Source organism: Monodelphis domestica, chromosome 1 (assembly GCF_027887165.1).
Source record: "Monodelphis domestica isolate mMonDom1 chromosome 1, mMonDom1.pri, whole genome shotgun sequence".
Classification (NCBI taxonomy): Eukaryota; Metazoa; Chordata; class Mammalia; order Didelphimorphia; family Didelphidae; genus Monodelphis; species Monodelphis domestica.
In genome coordinates, this window is record NC_077227.1 from 576,633,573 (window position 1) to 576,648,724 (window position 15,152).

Sequence of the window (15,152 nt, forward strand, 5' to 3'; positions counted from 1 at the left end):
CATTCTGTGACCCACTTGTAGTTTCTTGAACACAACACTTCATTTCCTGTTTCTATGCCTTTCCAATGGCTATCTCCATGCCTTCATCATTTTACCTCTTAGTTTCTTTGTATTCCTTGAAGACTCAGCTCATATCCTACAATCTTCAGGAAGCCTTTCCTCTCTCCAGATTCTACTACCTTTTTTCTTCAAATTATATTCCATGATGGATCCTTATACATCTTGTATATGACAAATTATTTACATGTTATTCCCCCCCCCACCCCAGTAGAAGGTGAGCTCTCAAAGTCCAGAACTATGTATTTTATTTTGTTTTGTTTGAGATTTTATTTTGTTTGATTTTTTCTTGGCCTTTCTTTGTATTCTCTGCCTTTATCACAGTACCTGGTACATAGTAATCTTGCAAAAAATGCTTATAAATAGTTGTTTACTGACTGCTTGCCTGAATGCCCTAACATTATGGTCTAATATATGTCAATTATAGCAACCTGTACTGGTGATTTATCCACCTACTCTACTGTAAAATCCTTGAAGGGAGAAATCATAACTTAACTAAACTTGGTGTTTTGACCAGATAGATTGGAGTCTGAGCACTGTATGTGCTTCATAAATGCTTGTTATGTAATTTGTGTTTAATGTTCCTTACCTCCTAAAGAGGTCATCAAAAAGATAAAATTGAAAAAATAAAGAACTCAAACTGGTAATAGGTTGAGAATTAGGTATAAATTTTAAAATGACTTGGTTGGATCATGGGTACTGCCAATGCCAAAAATTGAGAATGTCCTCTCCAGCTCCACCCATCCCAGCCATGTTATAAATTCCTTGTGGCAAACATATGGGAAGGTATGGGCAAGAATAGCATAGATTTGGCAGCAATGGAAGCATTGTTTTCTGAATTACTGAATTAGGGAATATTATCCCCATCAACAAATCATAGTTCTATTTGAATAGTTGAGTTATTTCCCATCATGTACTGATGTTCCATGATGCAGTTTTAACTCCATTGGATTTAAGGAAAGGGGAAATGAGCTCAAGTTCTATTTTCACTGTTTTTACCTGTGTGGCCTTTGGTCAGTTAAAAACTTCTGGGATTGCTCACCAGTTAGTTCAGGAGTTGTAAAACTTCCCTTTTCAGAACAAATCAGATCAATAGCTTGGTTTTAGATATTAAATTTAAAAATGTATTTCTTAAATAAAAAAAATCTTAGTTTGAAAACTACACAAAATAGGTGGCAAATGGATATTGTCTTCAGGCTATGGTTTGCCTGGAAATTTTTCTGCCTCCCTCTCTATGATCCAATGATCCTTAACCTAAGGTCCACAGGGTCATCCCACTCCCTCAGTCTTAGTCTCTTGCCAAAAAGGGTCAGGAATCCGAAAAGAAAACATCCTGAGCTATGTGGACTTATTGGAAGAAGTAATAGAATCTCTTTATCCTCCTAATGACACCAATATAAAAATTTGTTTAACTTTTTGTTTTGGGGGAGAATAGTAGAAAGTCATATGCATAGAAAACAAATGGCACTCAAAAGCCAATTTAATAAGGAATTAGCTTTTTAGTTGCTTTCTTATTAATTAATGTCTCTCTTGCCAATGGGACAATTTAGATGATTTATCATTTAATTTTTTGACATTTTGTTCCCCTTTAAATAATCCTTGTTTGTTTGATGTAGTTCTGATACTGGAGTCTCTGCTCCAAGTATATTCTCAGCTGTTTACAGCAGCTATCCTGTGGAATATTTCCTTACACAACTGATCTCCCCAAGAGGAATAAGTGTATTACAACAAATCCCTCTGTGACTCGCTCAGAAATCCTCTGGTTGAAAGGAAAATATATACCCTCAGCTGTATTTCTTCTGAAGTGAGTTCTTAAGACTTGTCTGTCAGGTTTGGAGAATTGAGAAAAGTGCTACTGACTACTAAGTCAGTAAGATTTTCAACCCAAGAACAAAGGATTCTATTAGATAAAAAGTGTATCCAATGGCTTTTATGTCCCCTGTCCCAGCTAAGGTTTATCAGGGAAATGACTTGCTCTGCTTATATTAATACTGTCAAACTTGAATTCCAGTGTCATCAAGGTCTCAGAGAGATAGACAGAAGCAAAAAGAGACTGAAATACAAATTCATGATTTCCTAGGGATACAAAATTCTTGTTTTTTAAATGATTTGAACTTGATAAGGCAACACTTTATATTTTTCAACTAACTTTATTTTCTTAGAGCCTTTCCAAAAAGATCCTGACCTTCATGTTAGAGAAAACGAGACATCCAAATAAATTGCAATCATTCCATGATTGTTTGGTGTTGCTTAAATTATATCACGCTTTCTTATCACTATACTTAATTTAGAAATATTTTTCCACTAACATTTCAGTATCTGCTGCTTTAAGGTTGTTTATTTATTTCACTACAACTCTGAGATCTTCCACAAGTGTTGTTCACCATGTTGCTACTTCCATTTTGAATCAGTGCTCACAGAACCTTAATATTAGAGGGATTTAGGATTATATCATTTAGAACTAGGCTGGTCCTTAGAAACTGCCCAATCCAACTTCTTTATTTTAGAGTTGAAGGAACTCTTCATGTCTGAAAAGGTATCTCCTCTATATCACTGCCAAATAGTCATTCAGTAACTCTTTAAATATCTCCAATGAATAGGAATTCATAAATTCCAAAGTTAACTCATTTAGAAAGTTTTCCTTATTTCAGGCCCAGGTATATTTCTTTATAAAGTCCATACATTACTACTAATTCATCTCTCTAGTGTCAATGAAAATAAATCTAATAATTTCTTTCACATGACAAGCTTCAAAGGATTAAAGATAACTATTATGTTCCCCTTATATCTTTTCTTCTCTGCAATAATCTTTCCCTGTTCTTCCAAAAGATCTTCTTTTTCCTAATTATTCTATGGATTTATTTCTACATACATTCTCTGGATATACTTCCCTTTGGTTATATCCTTCCTAGAAAATCTTCCTAAACTCTAGAGATAGAAAGCCCAAAACAATCATTGTTCAAGAAGCTCACATTCCAGTGGGGAAGAAAGGGAGGGAATGACAATATGGATGTAACCATACTGAAATAAGATATATCTGTATACACACACACACATAAACACACACACACACACACAAAGAGCAGACTGGAGATAATCAACAGAGAGAAGAAGACAATAGAATTAATGGGGATAGAGCAGCTGGGTAACTCAGAGGACTGAGAGACAGACTTATAGATGGGAGGTCCTGGTTCAAATCTGGCCTCAGACACTTCCTTGTCAAATGACCCTGGGAAACTCACTTAACCCTCATTGCCAAGCTCTTACCATTTTTCTGCCTTGGAATCAATATATTGTATAGATTCTAAGACAGAAGATAAGGGTTTAAAAATAGTTAAAAGGGACAGGGAAATTCTTCTGTAAAAGGTGAGATTTTAGCTATAACTTGAAGGATGTTAGAGAAGTCAGGAGTCATGAAAAGAGGAAAAAATATAGGTGAAATAGGAAAGGGATTGGGGGGAAGGGTTGCAGAGAAGCAAGGTATGTGTTGGGGTGGGGTGGGGTTGGTGGAGAAGGATACAGTGACAATTTATATTTGGAAAATGGAATGTTTTGTGTGAGAAACAATGAGGAGCCAAGTGTTACTGGATCACAAAGTGGGTGGGGTTGATTGGATAAAGGAATCCTAGCATTTGTCTAAATAAACACCAGAATACTTGTGATCTAAGTAGTATACAAAGAAAAGATCATCTTTTTGAAGCAGCAAAAGTTCAGACCTCTGAAAACCCTTCCTTACTGATCACAAACTGAATACTCCTAGGGGACTGAAAATCAAATCTAAAAACAAGACAGAGCCAAGGAACCCTCCTGCTGGACTCAATGCAAAAGGTACTCCCCACAAAAGCCAGAATTCAAGAACACTTGTGTTGAAGGGGAAGACAGAAGGAAGGTCCCAGGACTCCCTCCCACCCCCCACCAAGAGCACTAAGCCTCCAGTGGCAGCAGGAACCTCTGGGCAGACAGAGGCACTTGTCTGGAGGGTGTACGTTGTGGGCAGGGCTCTGCCAAGCAACACAGGTGGTGGGGAAGGAATGGGAGAGGGAGTGAAGAGTGGGCAGCCTGGTCACAGAGGTGTAGATGCTCCATATTGCTCCAGCCTTCCAGGAGGTTTTGACCTCAGGGCACATCCAGCTGAACCCAGATAAACTTAATCCCATCAAAAGCCTTCAGAGGTCAGGGAAGCCCAAGCTCCAATGACCCAACCCCACAGACTGCTGGACTTTAATCCAATCAAAAGCCTCCAGAGGACAGGGAAGTTCAAACTCCAACACTCCTCCCCCACAGACTACACAGAGAGGTCTTCTGTCAAAGCTCCAAGAGGGGAGACAGACAGAAAACCCCCAAACCAAAAAATATGACAGGATGAAGAGCACAGACAAATACAGGGAGTGCAGAAGGAGTAAATATGAGCAAACAACAGAAAAAGAAGAAATTACAACAGACAGCTTCTATACAGGCAACAAACAAAGAGCAAATGGAACAGAGGAGGAGGAAATATCAAATGATAAATCAGCAATCCCAGTGAATTGGATATAGCCTTTGGAAGAACTGAAAATGCAATTCAAAACACAGTTAAGAGAGGCTGAAGACAATTGGGAAAATAACTTGAAAACTAAGAAAGTCATCTGGATATAGAAAATAGTATCTTGAAAGCCAAAATCAAGCAGCTTGAAAATGAAGCAAAGGAGATGAAAGATGAGGCAAAGAAGATGAAGGATGAGGAAAGGAGATGAAAGATGAGGTAAAGAGGATAAAAGATGACCTCAAAACAAAATCAGACCAGAAGGAGAAAGATGACGAAAAAGCCAGGGATGAAATCCAGTCTTTAAGAACCAGAATACAACAATTAGAATTAAGTGACTTCATAAGGCAGTACGACACTATAAACCAAAATAAACAGAATGAAAAAATTGAGGAAAATATGAAACATCTCATTCACAAAACAGAAGATTTAGAAAATCTTTCGAGAAGAGACAATTTAAGAATCATTGGTCTACCAAAAGACCATGACAAAATAAAGAGCCTGGACATAATTCTAGAGGAAATTATTCAAGAAAACTGCCCTGATATTCTAGAAAAGAGGGAAAAGTGGAGATTGAAAGAATCCACAGATCACCTCCTGTACTTAATCCCCAACTGACAACACCCAGGAATGTTATAGCCAAATTCAAGAACTATCAGACCAAAGAAAAAATATTGCAAGCTGCCAAGAAGAAGTAATTAAGATACCATGGAACCACAGTGAGGATAGCACAGGATCTGGATGCATCTACACTGAAGGACCAAAAGGCATGGAATATGACATTCTGGAAAGGAATGGAACTAGGTCTACAACCAAGAATCAACTACTCAGCAAAACTGACTATATTCTTACAAGGAAAAATATGGTCATTCAACACAACAGAAGAGTTCCAAGCATTCATAAATAAAAGACCAGACCTGAACAGAAAATCTGATGTCCAACCACAGAACTCAAGAGAACCATCAAAAGGTAATTAAAAAAGAGGGGGGGGGAACAACAACAACAACAAAAATTTTTAAGAGACTCAATAAGTTAAAATGATATGTATCCCTATAAGAAAAGAGGTCATTGGTAACTCTTAAAAACTATTATCACCTAGCCAGCTAGAAGAATTATACTTAGAGGGAACAGTGACAAACTGTATAGGATGAAATAACAAGACATAAATAGGTATATTGATATATGTTGCATAAATACATATACATGTGTATATATACACATACATATATATTTACATATATATGTACAACTAGATCTAAAAAAGAGGTTAATACTAAAAGAAATGGGGAAAGAAATGAAAGGGGTTAAAGTTATATGTCACAAAGAACCTCATGGCTAGAGGGGAGAACATCAATATACTGGAAGAGTAAAGAGGTTGGAGATAGGAAATACTCAACTCTTATGTGCATTGAAATTGACCAAAAGAGGGAAGAACAATTCAATCCATTGGGGCAGAGAATAGATTCATGCCCTATAGGGGAGTAGAAGGGTAAAAAAAAGGACTGGTGGGGAATGAAGCAGTATAAGGGAGGGAGGGGATGACAGGTAGTTTAAAATACTGCACAGAAAATAAGTGGGGAATAAGAAGGGAGGAGGGTAGAAAGGGAAATAAAATAAGGGTGGGAACTAGTGGAACTGATTAAAAACAAACATTGGTGTAGAAGGAAATAGTGAAAGAGGAAATGGCAGGACTGGGAGTAGAAATCAAAATGCTGGGAAATACACAGCTAGTAATCATAACTCTGAATGTGAATGCAATGAACTCACCCATAAAACGCAAGCAAATAGCAGAGTGGATTAGAATCCAAAACCCTATCATATACTGTCTACCAGAAATACACATGAGGAAGGTAGATACACATAGGGACAAAGTAAGAAGATGGAGCCAAATCTATTGGGCATCAACTGAAAAAAAGAAGGCAGGAGTTGCAATCATGATATCTGACAAAGCCAAAGTAAAAATAAATCTAATTAAAAGAGATAGGGAAAGTAATTACATACTGATAAAAGGCAGTATAGACAATGGGGAAATATCAAAACACAAAATGTATGCACCAAATGGCATAGCATGCAAATTTCTAAAGGAGAAACTAGTGGAGATCAAGAATGAAATAGATAGAAAAACTATACTAGTGGGAGACCTGAACCTTCCTCTATCAGAACTAGATAAATCAAACTAAAAAATAAATAAGAGAGAGGTAAGAGAAGTGAATGAAATCTTAGAAAAATTAGAGTTAGTAGATACAGTGATAAAAATAAATAGGGACAAAAAGGAATACACTTTCTTTTCAGCAGCATATGGGTACATTCACAAAAATTGACCATGTATTAGGGTAAAAAAACATTGCAAACAAATGCAAAAGAGCAGAAAAAATAAATGAAAACTTCTCAGATCACAATGCAATAAAAATAATAATTAGTGAGGGTACATGGAGAGGTAAATCAGATATTAATTGGAAATTGAAAAATATGATTCTCCAAAACCAGTTAGTCACAGAACAAATCATAGAAACAATTAGTAATTTCTTTGAAGAAAATGACAATGATGAGACATCCTTTCAAAACCTATGGGATGCAGCCAAAGCAGTACTCAGCGGGAAATTTATATCATTGAGTTCATATATTACAAATTAGGGAGGGCGGAGGACAATGAATTGGGCATGTAAATTAAAAAACTAGAAAGTGAACAAATTAAAAATCCTCAGATGAAGTCTAAATTAGAGATCTTAAAAATCAACGCAGAAATTAATAAAATTGAAAGTCAAAGAACTATTGATTTAATAAATAAGACTAGAAGCTGGTATTTTGAAAAAAAAATAAAATATACAAAGTACTGGTCAGTCTAATTAAAAAAAGGAAAAAAGAAAACCAAATTGATAGTATCCAAGATGAAAAGGGAGAGCTCACTTCTAATGAAGAGGAAATTAAGGCAATCATTAAAAACTATTATGCCAAATAATATAGCAACAAATATGGCAATCTAGGTAATATGGATGAATAATTTCAAAAATATAAATTGCCTAGACTAATAGAGGAAGAAATAAATTACTTAAACAACCCCATATCAGAAAAAGAAATTGAACAAGTCATCAAAGAACTCCCTAAGAAAAAATCCCCATGTCCAGATGGATTCATAAATGAATTTTATCAAACATTCAAAGAACAACTAATCCCAATGTTATACAAATTATTTGACATAATAAGCAAAGGAGTTCTACCAAATTCCTTTTACAACACAAATATAGCACTGATCCCAAAGCCAGGCAGGTCAAAAACAGAGAAAGAAAACTATAGACCAATGTCCCTAATGAATATAGAAGCAAAAATCTTAAATAGGATACTAGCAAAAAGACTCCAGCAAGCGATCAGAAGAGTCATTCACCATGATCAAGTAGGATTCATACCAGGATTGCAAGAATGGTTCAGTATTAGGAAAACCATCCACATAATTGACCATATTAACAAGCAAACAGACAAAAATCACATGATTTGTATAGGAATAGAAGGGCCATTCCTAAAAATAATAAACAGTATATATCTAAAACCATCAGCAAACATCATCTACAATGGGGATAAACAAGAAGCCTTCCCAATAAGATCAGGAGTGAGACAAGGATGCCCATTATTACCTCTAGTATTTAACATTGTACTAAAAACACTAGCAGTAGCATATATAGAAGAAAAAGATATTGAGGGTATTAAAACTGGCAATGAGGAGACCAAGCTATCACTCTTTGCGGATGATATGATGGTCTACTTAAAGAATCCTAGAGAATCAACCAAAATGCTAGTCCAATAATCAACAACTTTATCAAAGTTGCAGGATACAAAGTAAACCCACATAAGTCATAAGCATTTCTATATATATCCAACACATTACAGCAGCAGGAATTAGAAAGAGAAATTCCATTCAAAATCACCTTAGACTATAAAAAATACTTAAGAATCTATGTGCCGAGACAAACACAGGAACTATATGAACACAACTACAAAACACATTAAAACTAGATCTAAACAATTCGAAAAACATTGATTGCTCATGGGAAGGACAAGCTAACAAAATAAAAATGACAATCCTACCCAAATTAATTTGCTTATTTAGTGCCATACCCATTGAACTACCAAAAAAATTTTTAATGAATTAGAAAAAAAACATAACAAAGTTCATTTGGAAGAAAAAATGTTCAAGGATATCCAGAGAAATCATGAAAAAAAATGCAAAGGAAGGAGGACTCGCAGTCCCAGATCTCAAACTATACAATAAAGCAGTAGTCATCAAAACAATTTGGTACTGTCTAAAAGACAGAAAGAAGGATCAGTGGAATAGACTAGGGGTAAATGACTTCAGCAAGACAGTCAATGATAAGCCCAATGATCCCAGTTTTGGGGACCAAAACCCATTATTTGATTAAAACTGCTGGGAAAATTGGAAGAGAGTGTGGGAGAGATTAGGCTTAGATCAACACCTCACATCCTACACCAAGATAAACTCAGAGTGGGTTAATGACCTGAATATAAAGAAGGAAAGTATAAGCAAGTTAGGTGAACACAAAATAGTATACTTGTCAGATCTTTGGGAAAGGAAAGACTTTAAAGCCAAGCAAGAGATAGAAAAAAATCACAACATGTAAAATCAATAATTTTGATTACATCAAATTAAAAATTTTTGTACAAACAAAACTAATTCATCCAAAATTAGAAGGGAAGCAACAAATTGGGAAACAATCTTCATTACAAAAATATCTGACAAATTTCTAATTACTCAAATTTATAAAGAGCTAAACCAATTGTACAAAAAATCAAGCCATTCCCCAATTTATAAATGTTCAACAGGCATGAATAGGCAATTTTCAGTCAAAGAAATCAAAACTATTAATAAGCACATGAAAAAGTGTTCTAAATCTCTTATAATCAGTGAAATGCAAATCAAAACAACTCTGAGGTAGCACCTCACACCTAGCAGATTGGCTAACATGACAGCAACAGAAATAATGAAAGCTGGAGGGGATGTGGCAAAGTTGGGACATTAATGCATTGCTGGTGCGGTTGTGAATTGATCCAAGCATTCTGCAGGGCAATTTGGAACTATGCCCAAAGGGTGCTAAAAGACTGTCTGTCCTTTGATCCAGCCATAGCACTGCTGGGTTTGTACCCCAAAGAGATAATAAGAAAAAAGACATGTACAAAAATATTCATAGCTGCTTGTGGTGGGAAAAAATTGAAAATGAGGGGATGTCCTTCAATTGGGGAATGGCTGAACAAATTGTGTTATCTGTTGGTGATGGAATACTATTGTGCTCAAAGGAATTCCATGGAGACTGGAACAACCTCCAGGAATTGATGCAGAGTGACAGGAGCAGAGCCTGGAAAACATTGTGGACAGAGACTCATACACTGTGGTACAGATGAATGTAATGGACTTCTCCATTAGTGGCAGTGCAGTGATCCTGAACAAGTTGGAGAAATCTATGAGGAAAAACCACTATCCACATTCAGAGGAAACACTGTGGGAGCAAAAACACTTAAGAAAAACAACTGCTTGAATGCATGCATGAAAGGGATATAGTTGGGGTTATAGACTCTAAATGAACATCCTAGTGCAAATACCAACATGGAAATGGGTTCTGATCAAGGACACAAGTAATGCCCAATGAAATATGTGCATCACCTGCAGAAAGGGTGGTTGGAGGGGAGAGAGGGAAATAAAGTGAGTATTTTAACCAAATAAATAAATAAATTCTGACTTCCCAGACCAGTTTATTAAATTATATGATCTCTTATTCGTTGTTTTGGACCCACATTTCTAAGGAATGGGGCTTTCTCAATTTGAAGAATACAAAAGCTTTCTTTTAATCTTTCCTCAATCCAAAGCAAACATTTCTCCTCACTCCACTCATTACTGAATACTGAAAGCATGAGTGTAAGGAATATTCATGGAGTACTAGTGCTTCTGGAGTGTGGGCTTATTGAGTCATTTTCAGGGTTGCTCATCAACCTTTTTTGTCCACCACTCACCCAACTCTCACCTGTGGCTCCAAAAAGCTGTAGCATGCTCATTGGTTGTAAACTGGTAAAACTTCTCAGCAGACTGACTAAAGAGAGTTGAAGCTACCTACAGGCCGTAAACCTGTGGGTAAGTTAGGGGATGTCTACCCCAAGTATTCAAGGAATTCCCAAAATGGAATGGTCAGATGAAAAAAAATTATTCCAATAGCCATGGAAGTAGCAAATGTAGGGTCTATGAAGCACTTAAGCTTGGTCAAATATTGAAGATATCAAGGTTGTCTACTATCACCAATCATTCTAACTTTTGTCTTGCTGCTGGCCTTAGAAGGTTCTAGAAGAGAGAGTGAGACAGAAATCTTTGAGCAACTACTTCACTTAAATCTAACTCATGTTTAAGTCAAAATGTCCCCCATTGGAACTCTTCAAAAATGAAGGATGAACAAAAACAACTAAAATTATGATAGATGTGTGTATGCATATTTATATATATGCATATTATCTGAGGAAATATATGTGTATATATATATATACATATATATTATCTATGAGGAAAATAAGAAGCACAAGAACCAAAAAAAAGGTCTTCAGAGCTTGGGTATATAGTAAGTAGGTTTCAGAAATTCTCTCAGGACCATATGCTGTTCTGTATCTCCAATGTCTCTCTCTCACCCTTTGCTTTCTCTAGCATTTTAAAAAACTGAGTGTCCACCATTACCTTCATAACACAAACTCCAAAGCTCAGGCTACTTATCACCTTTATTATCTAGTAACATAGAAACAACTCATTAAAAGAGTCAGAGGATCATAAAATTATATCTGGTAAAGTCTCTCCCATTTTGGAAGAAACAGAGGCCCAATAAATTTAGGTAACTTTTCCAAAGTCACATAAATAGAAATTGGTAAACCAGGATTTGATATGAGGTCATTTGTTTCCAAACCAAAAATTTTTTCTCTATATATAATGTTGTTTGTTTCTCCATTTTTATGCCTTTTTGAAATTGAGGACTCTACTAGAATAAAAACTACTGGTATTTAAAGAGCATCTTTGATGTATCCAACTGAATACATTCAAATAATATTTTATTAAATATATACTATGTTCAGATTATTGAGACAGGCACTAGAGGAAATTAATGGTTGACATAAAACAAATTCTTGCTCTCATGGAATTTTCAGCTTAGCTGACAAATAATACACAAAGACAAATTATTACAACATATAGGGAGGTATGTTGTGAAAAATAGCAACTCTGGTATTATCTGAGTATACGGGTCTAATTTCTGGTTCTAATTGTTAATTAGGGCAGCTAGGTGGCACAGTGGATAAAGTACCAGTCTTGGAATGAGGAAGACTCCTCCTCCTGTGTTGAGATCTGGACTCAAATACTAGTTGTATGTAATCCTGGGTAGTTTACTTAACACTCTTTGCCTCAGCTTTCTCATCTATAAAATGAGTTTGAGAGGAAAATGCCAAATCGCTCCAGTATCTGTGCCAAGAAAATCCCAAATGGGATCCTAAAGTGTGAGATAGAAATGAAAGAATGACTGAATGACAATAACAGCAAAACTTATTACTGCCTACATCATTTTAGGCAAATCAACTAACTTCTCTGACAATTTAGTCATTTTTAAATGACTAAAGGTTATCCAAGGTTATTTCTAGCTAGAAGTCTTTGATTCTATGGTCTGAGTCACATACAGATCAAAATGACAAAGTATATGAAGTTTTAAATCCTAATCACTATCTATATATTTTTAAGACAATTAAAGCTTGTTTAGTATCTTTTCCTTTTTCATTTGTTTTTAAAACCTTTACCTTCTGTCTTAGAATCAATACTATGTTTTGGTTTCAAGGCAGGAGGATGGTAGGGCTAGGCAATGGGGAATAAGTGACTTACCCAGAGTCACACAGGAAGTATCTGAGGCCAGAATTGAATGTAGGACCTTCTGTCTAAAGGCCTGGTTCTCTGTCCACTAAGCCACTTAGCTTCATCCTGTTTACTAACTATTTGGAAATATTTGATATTCTCCCATTTCTCTGGTTTTCTGACTAGATATAAGCTAGGTAAAACTCACAAAGTCATAGAATCACAGACTTAATTCAGCTAGATTGAAATCCTTTATTTATCATCTATCCTCCACATGAAGACTTGACAATCCATTCCACTTTTTAATTTTTCTAATTGTGAGATAAATTTTCAGGATTTGAACTGGAAAATTCTGTCTTTGTTTTCCTCCCCATTACTCCTACTTCTGTCCTCTAAGATCAATCCAAACAAGTCCATTCTCTCTCCTACATGACAGCCCCTCATATACCTGAAGAGACAAATCATGGCTTGCTTATGCATTCTATTCTCTAGGCTATATGTCCCCAATACTTTCAACTGAGACTACTATGGCACAGTATCAAGTCTTTTTTACCATTCTATGGACACAACTTCTTCTGCATATATTTCAAATGATTAATATCCTTTCTAAAATATGGTATTTCTAATCAAGTTATCAGCCAGTTTATACTAAGTACCTGATATATGCCAGGCATCAGAGACAGTATGACATAGTGGATAAAGAATCAGCCTCAAAAATGAGAAATTCTGTGCTCAAATCTTTTCTCTGTGTTACCTTATGCAAGTCATTTGACATCTTTGTGTGTGAAGAAACTTCATAAGGCTATTCATTTCAGAGAAGGTAAAGAATTATAATGATATTGATGGAGGAAGTTTTCTAAATCCAGCTTCTAATATCTAACTCCTATCTCTATAAGTCAAGCAATAGGATAGATGACAGTAAAATGACAAATACATGGAGCCCATTCTCAATCAATAATTATTTACAAGTCAATAAACAGGTATTAAGTCTATTGTGTGGCAGATAATATACTGTGAACTGTCATCCTTAGGTTTTCTTTGTCTTCTTTCTACTTGGAAACAAATTATCCTGTAATATATCAGCTGATATTTCCATAGGCAAAGCCAACAGAGTTTTGGTCCCATTAAATGAGTATTATATATATGTATATATATATTTTTTTTTTTCCCTTTTAACAGATGAAGAAATGGAACCAAATAATGTTTAAGTGACTTTTCCAGGGTCAAATAACTAGTTAGTTTCTGAGTTAGGATTTGAATTTATATCTTTATTACACATCTCTAACGGTCACTTTGTTGATCCAAATTACTGTGATAAATACAAATAAAAGAAGGAATAATAGACAGTCCCATATCTCATATACACATTTCCTATCATTGTGAGTTTGTTGTTCAAATACAAAACAAGCTCCAGCTTTTGCTTATAGTGCACTGTTCCTTGAGATTTTCAAAGCATTTGAAAAAAGAGTGGAATCCCTGCTGAAATGTCCTAAGTCTACCTAAAATCATGTGAAAGAAGCAGAGAAGGTCAGCTTCTTCTATCCGTTTACTTAACACAAGTCTGTCTCTCTGGGAGGGATGGATATGCCATTTGTTAATGACCCCATTTTGCAAGGTTCCCCTCTGGCAATAGATTATCTAAGAAGTTAAGAAGCTATTCCAGGAAAAATCATTTCTGGTGCTTGCTGAGTTCTTCACAAAAATGTTATATCAGTAGAGATGTTCAAATCCAGTGGAAAGACACATAATACATAAGAAAGAACATTAAGTTTTGAGTCCAAGGATATCAGAGGTGGAAGGAACCTAGCCCAGTCGAATCTATAAAGGAAAACACTATCTCAACTTGTAAAATGGATTGGAATCGAGGACTTCAATCCCCACAAGTCTTTGCTCCACTTCCCCAGAATGCCTTGTAATCTCACCTGGGCCGAGATGGAGAAGGGATTTAACCTTGATTGCAAAGGCTTTTGCTCTCTCTTTTGGACTTCCGTTTTGGAGCAGACGTGTCTCTTTCCATAATGTAGGTGAGGTCTTGTCTAGGCCTCTGGCCTAGGCACATGTTTTTTCTTACTTGTATATTCTTAAATTCTCAAACTTTAATAATCCTCATAAAATATAATACTCGTTGCAGAGAGAAACTAATTTCTACCTGCCTCAGTCTCCCCTAAATTTAAATCTTTACAAACTACAATATATCTGACAAGAAATAATCCCGCTGTCCTAGTCTTTCAGTAAAGGCAAATAGTTTACCTTTTGGACAACTCTAGTGGTTAGAGATGGAATCAATGAACCTACAAATTTCACCCATCACTCTTACTTCTATCTACATGATTATCTTACATCTTACAAATACATGAAGACAAAAAATAAAAACATGTCCCCACCACATGTCCTGTACACTCCCTCTACTAAATTATTTCCAATTTTTCAATATCCTTTGTAAAGCTATTTTTTATTTCTGATATTCTGGTTCAAGCTCTTTCTTTTTTCCCTTACCTTTTACTGCACATTCTCCCTTTGTACCTAGTTTGCCACTTTCCTAAAAATCTTATGTTACTCCACCTTTTGTATTTTTCTCAGATCCATATCCTCTGTAACCCTTCCTGCCGTACTCAAACTTTTGTTGTTTTCTCCCATATAAATCCTGTGTAACCCAATAGTAGAATCTTCTTTGTGACTAGTATATGCATAGTTCCCACT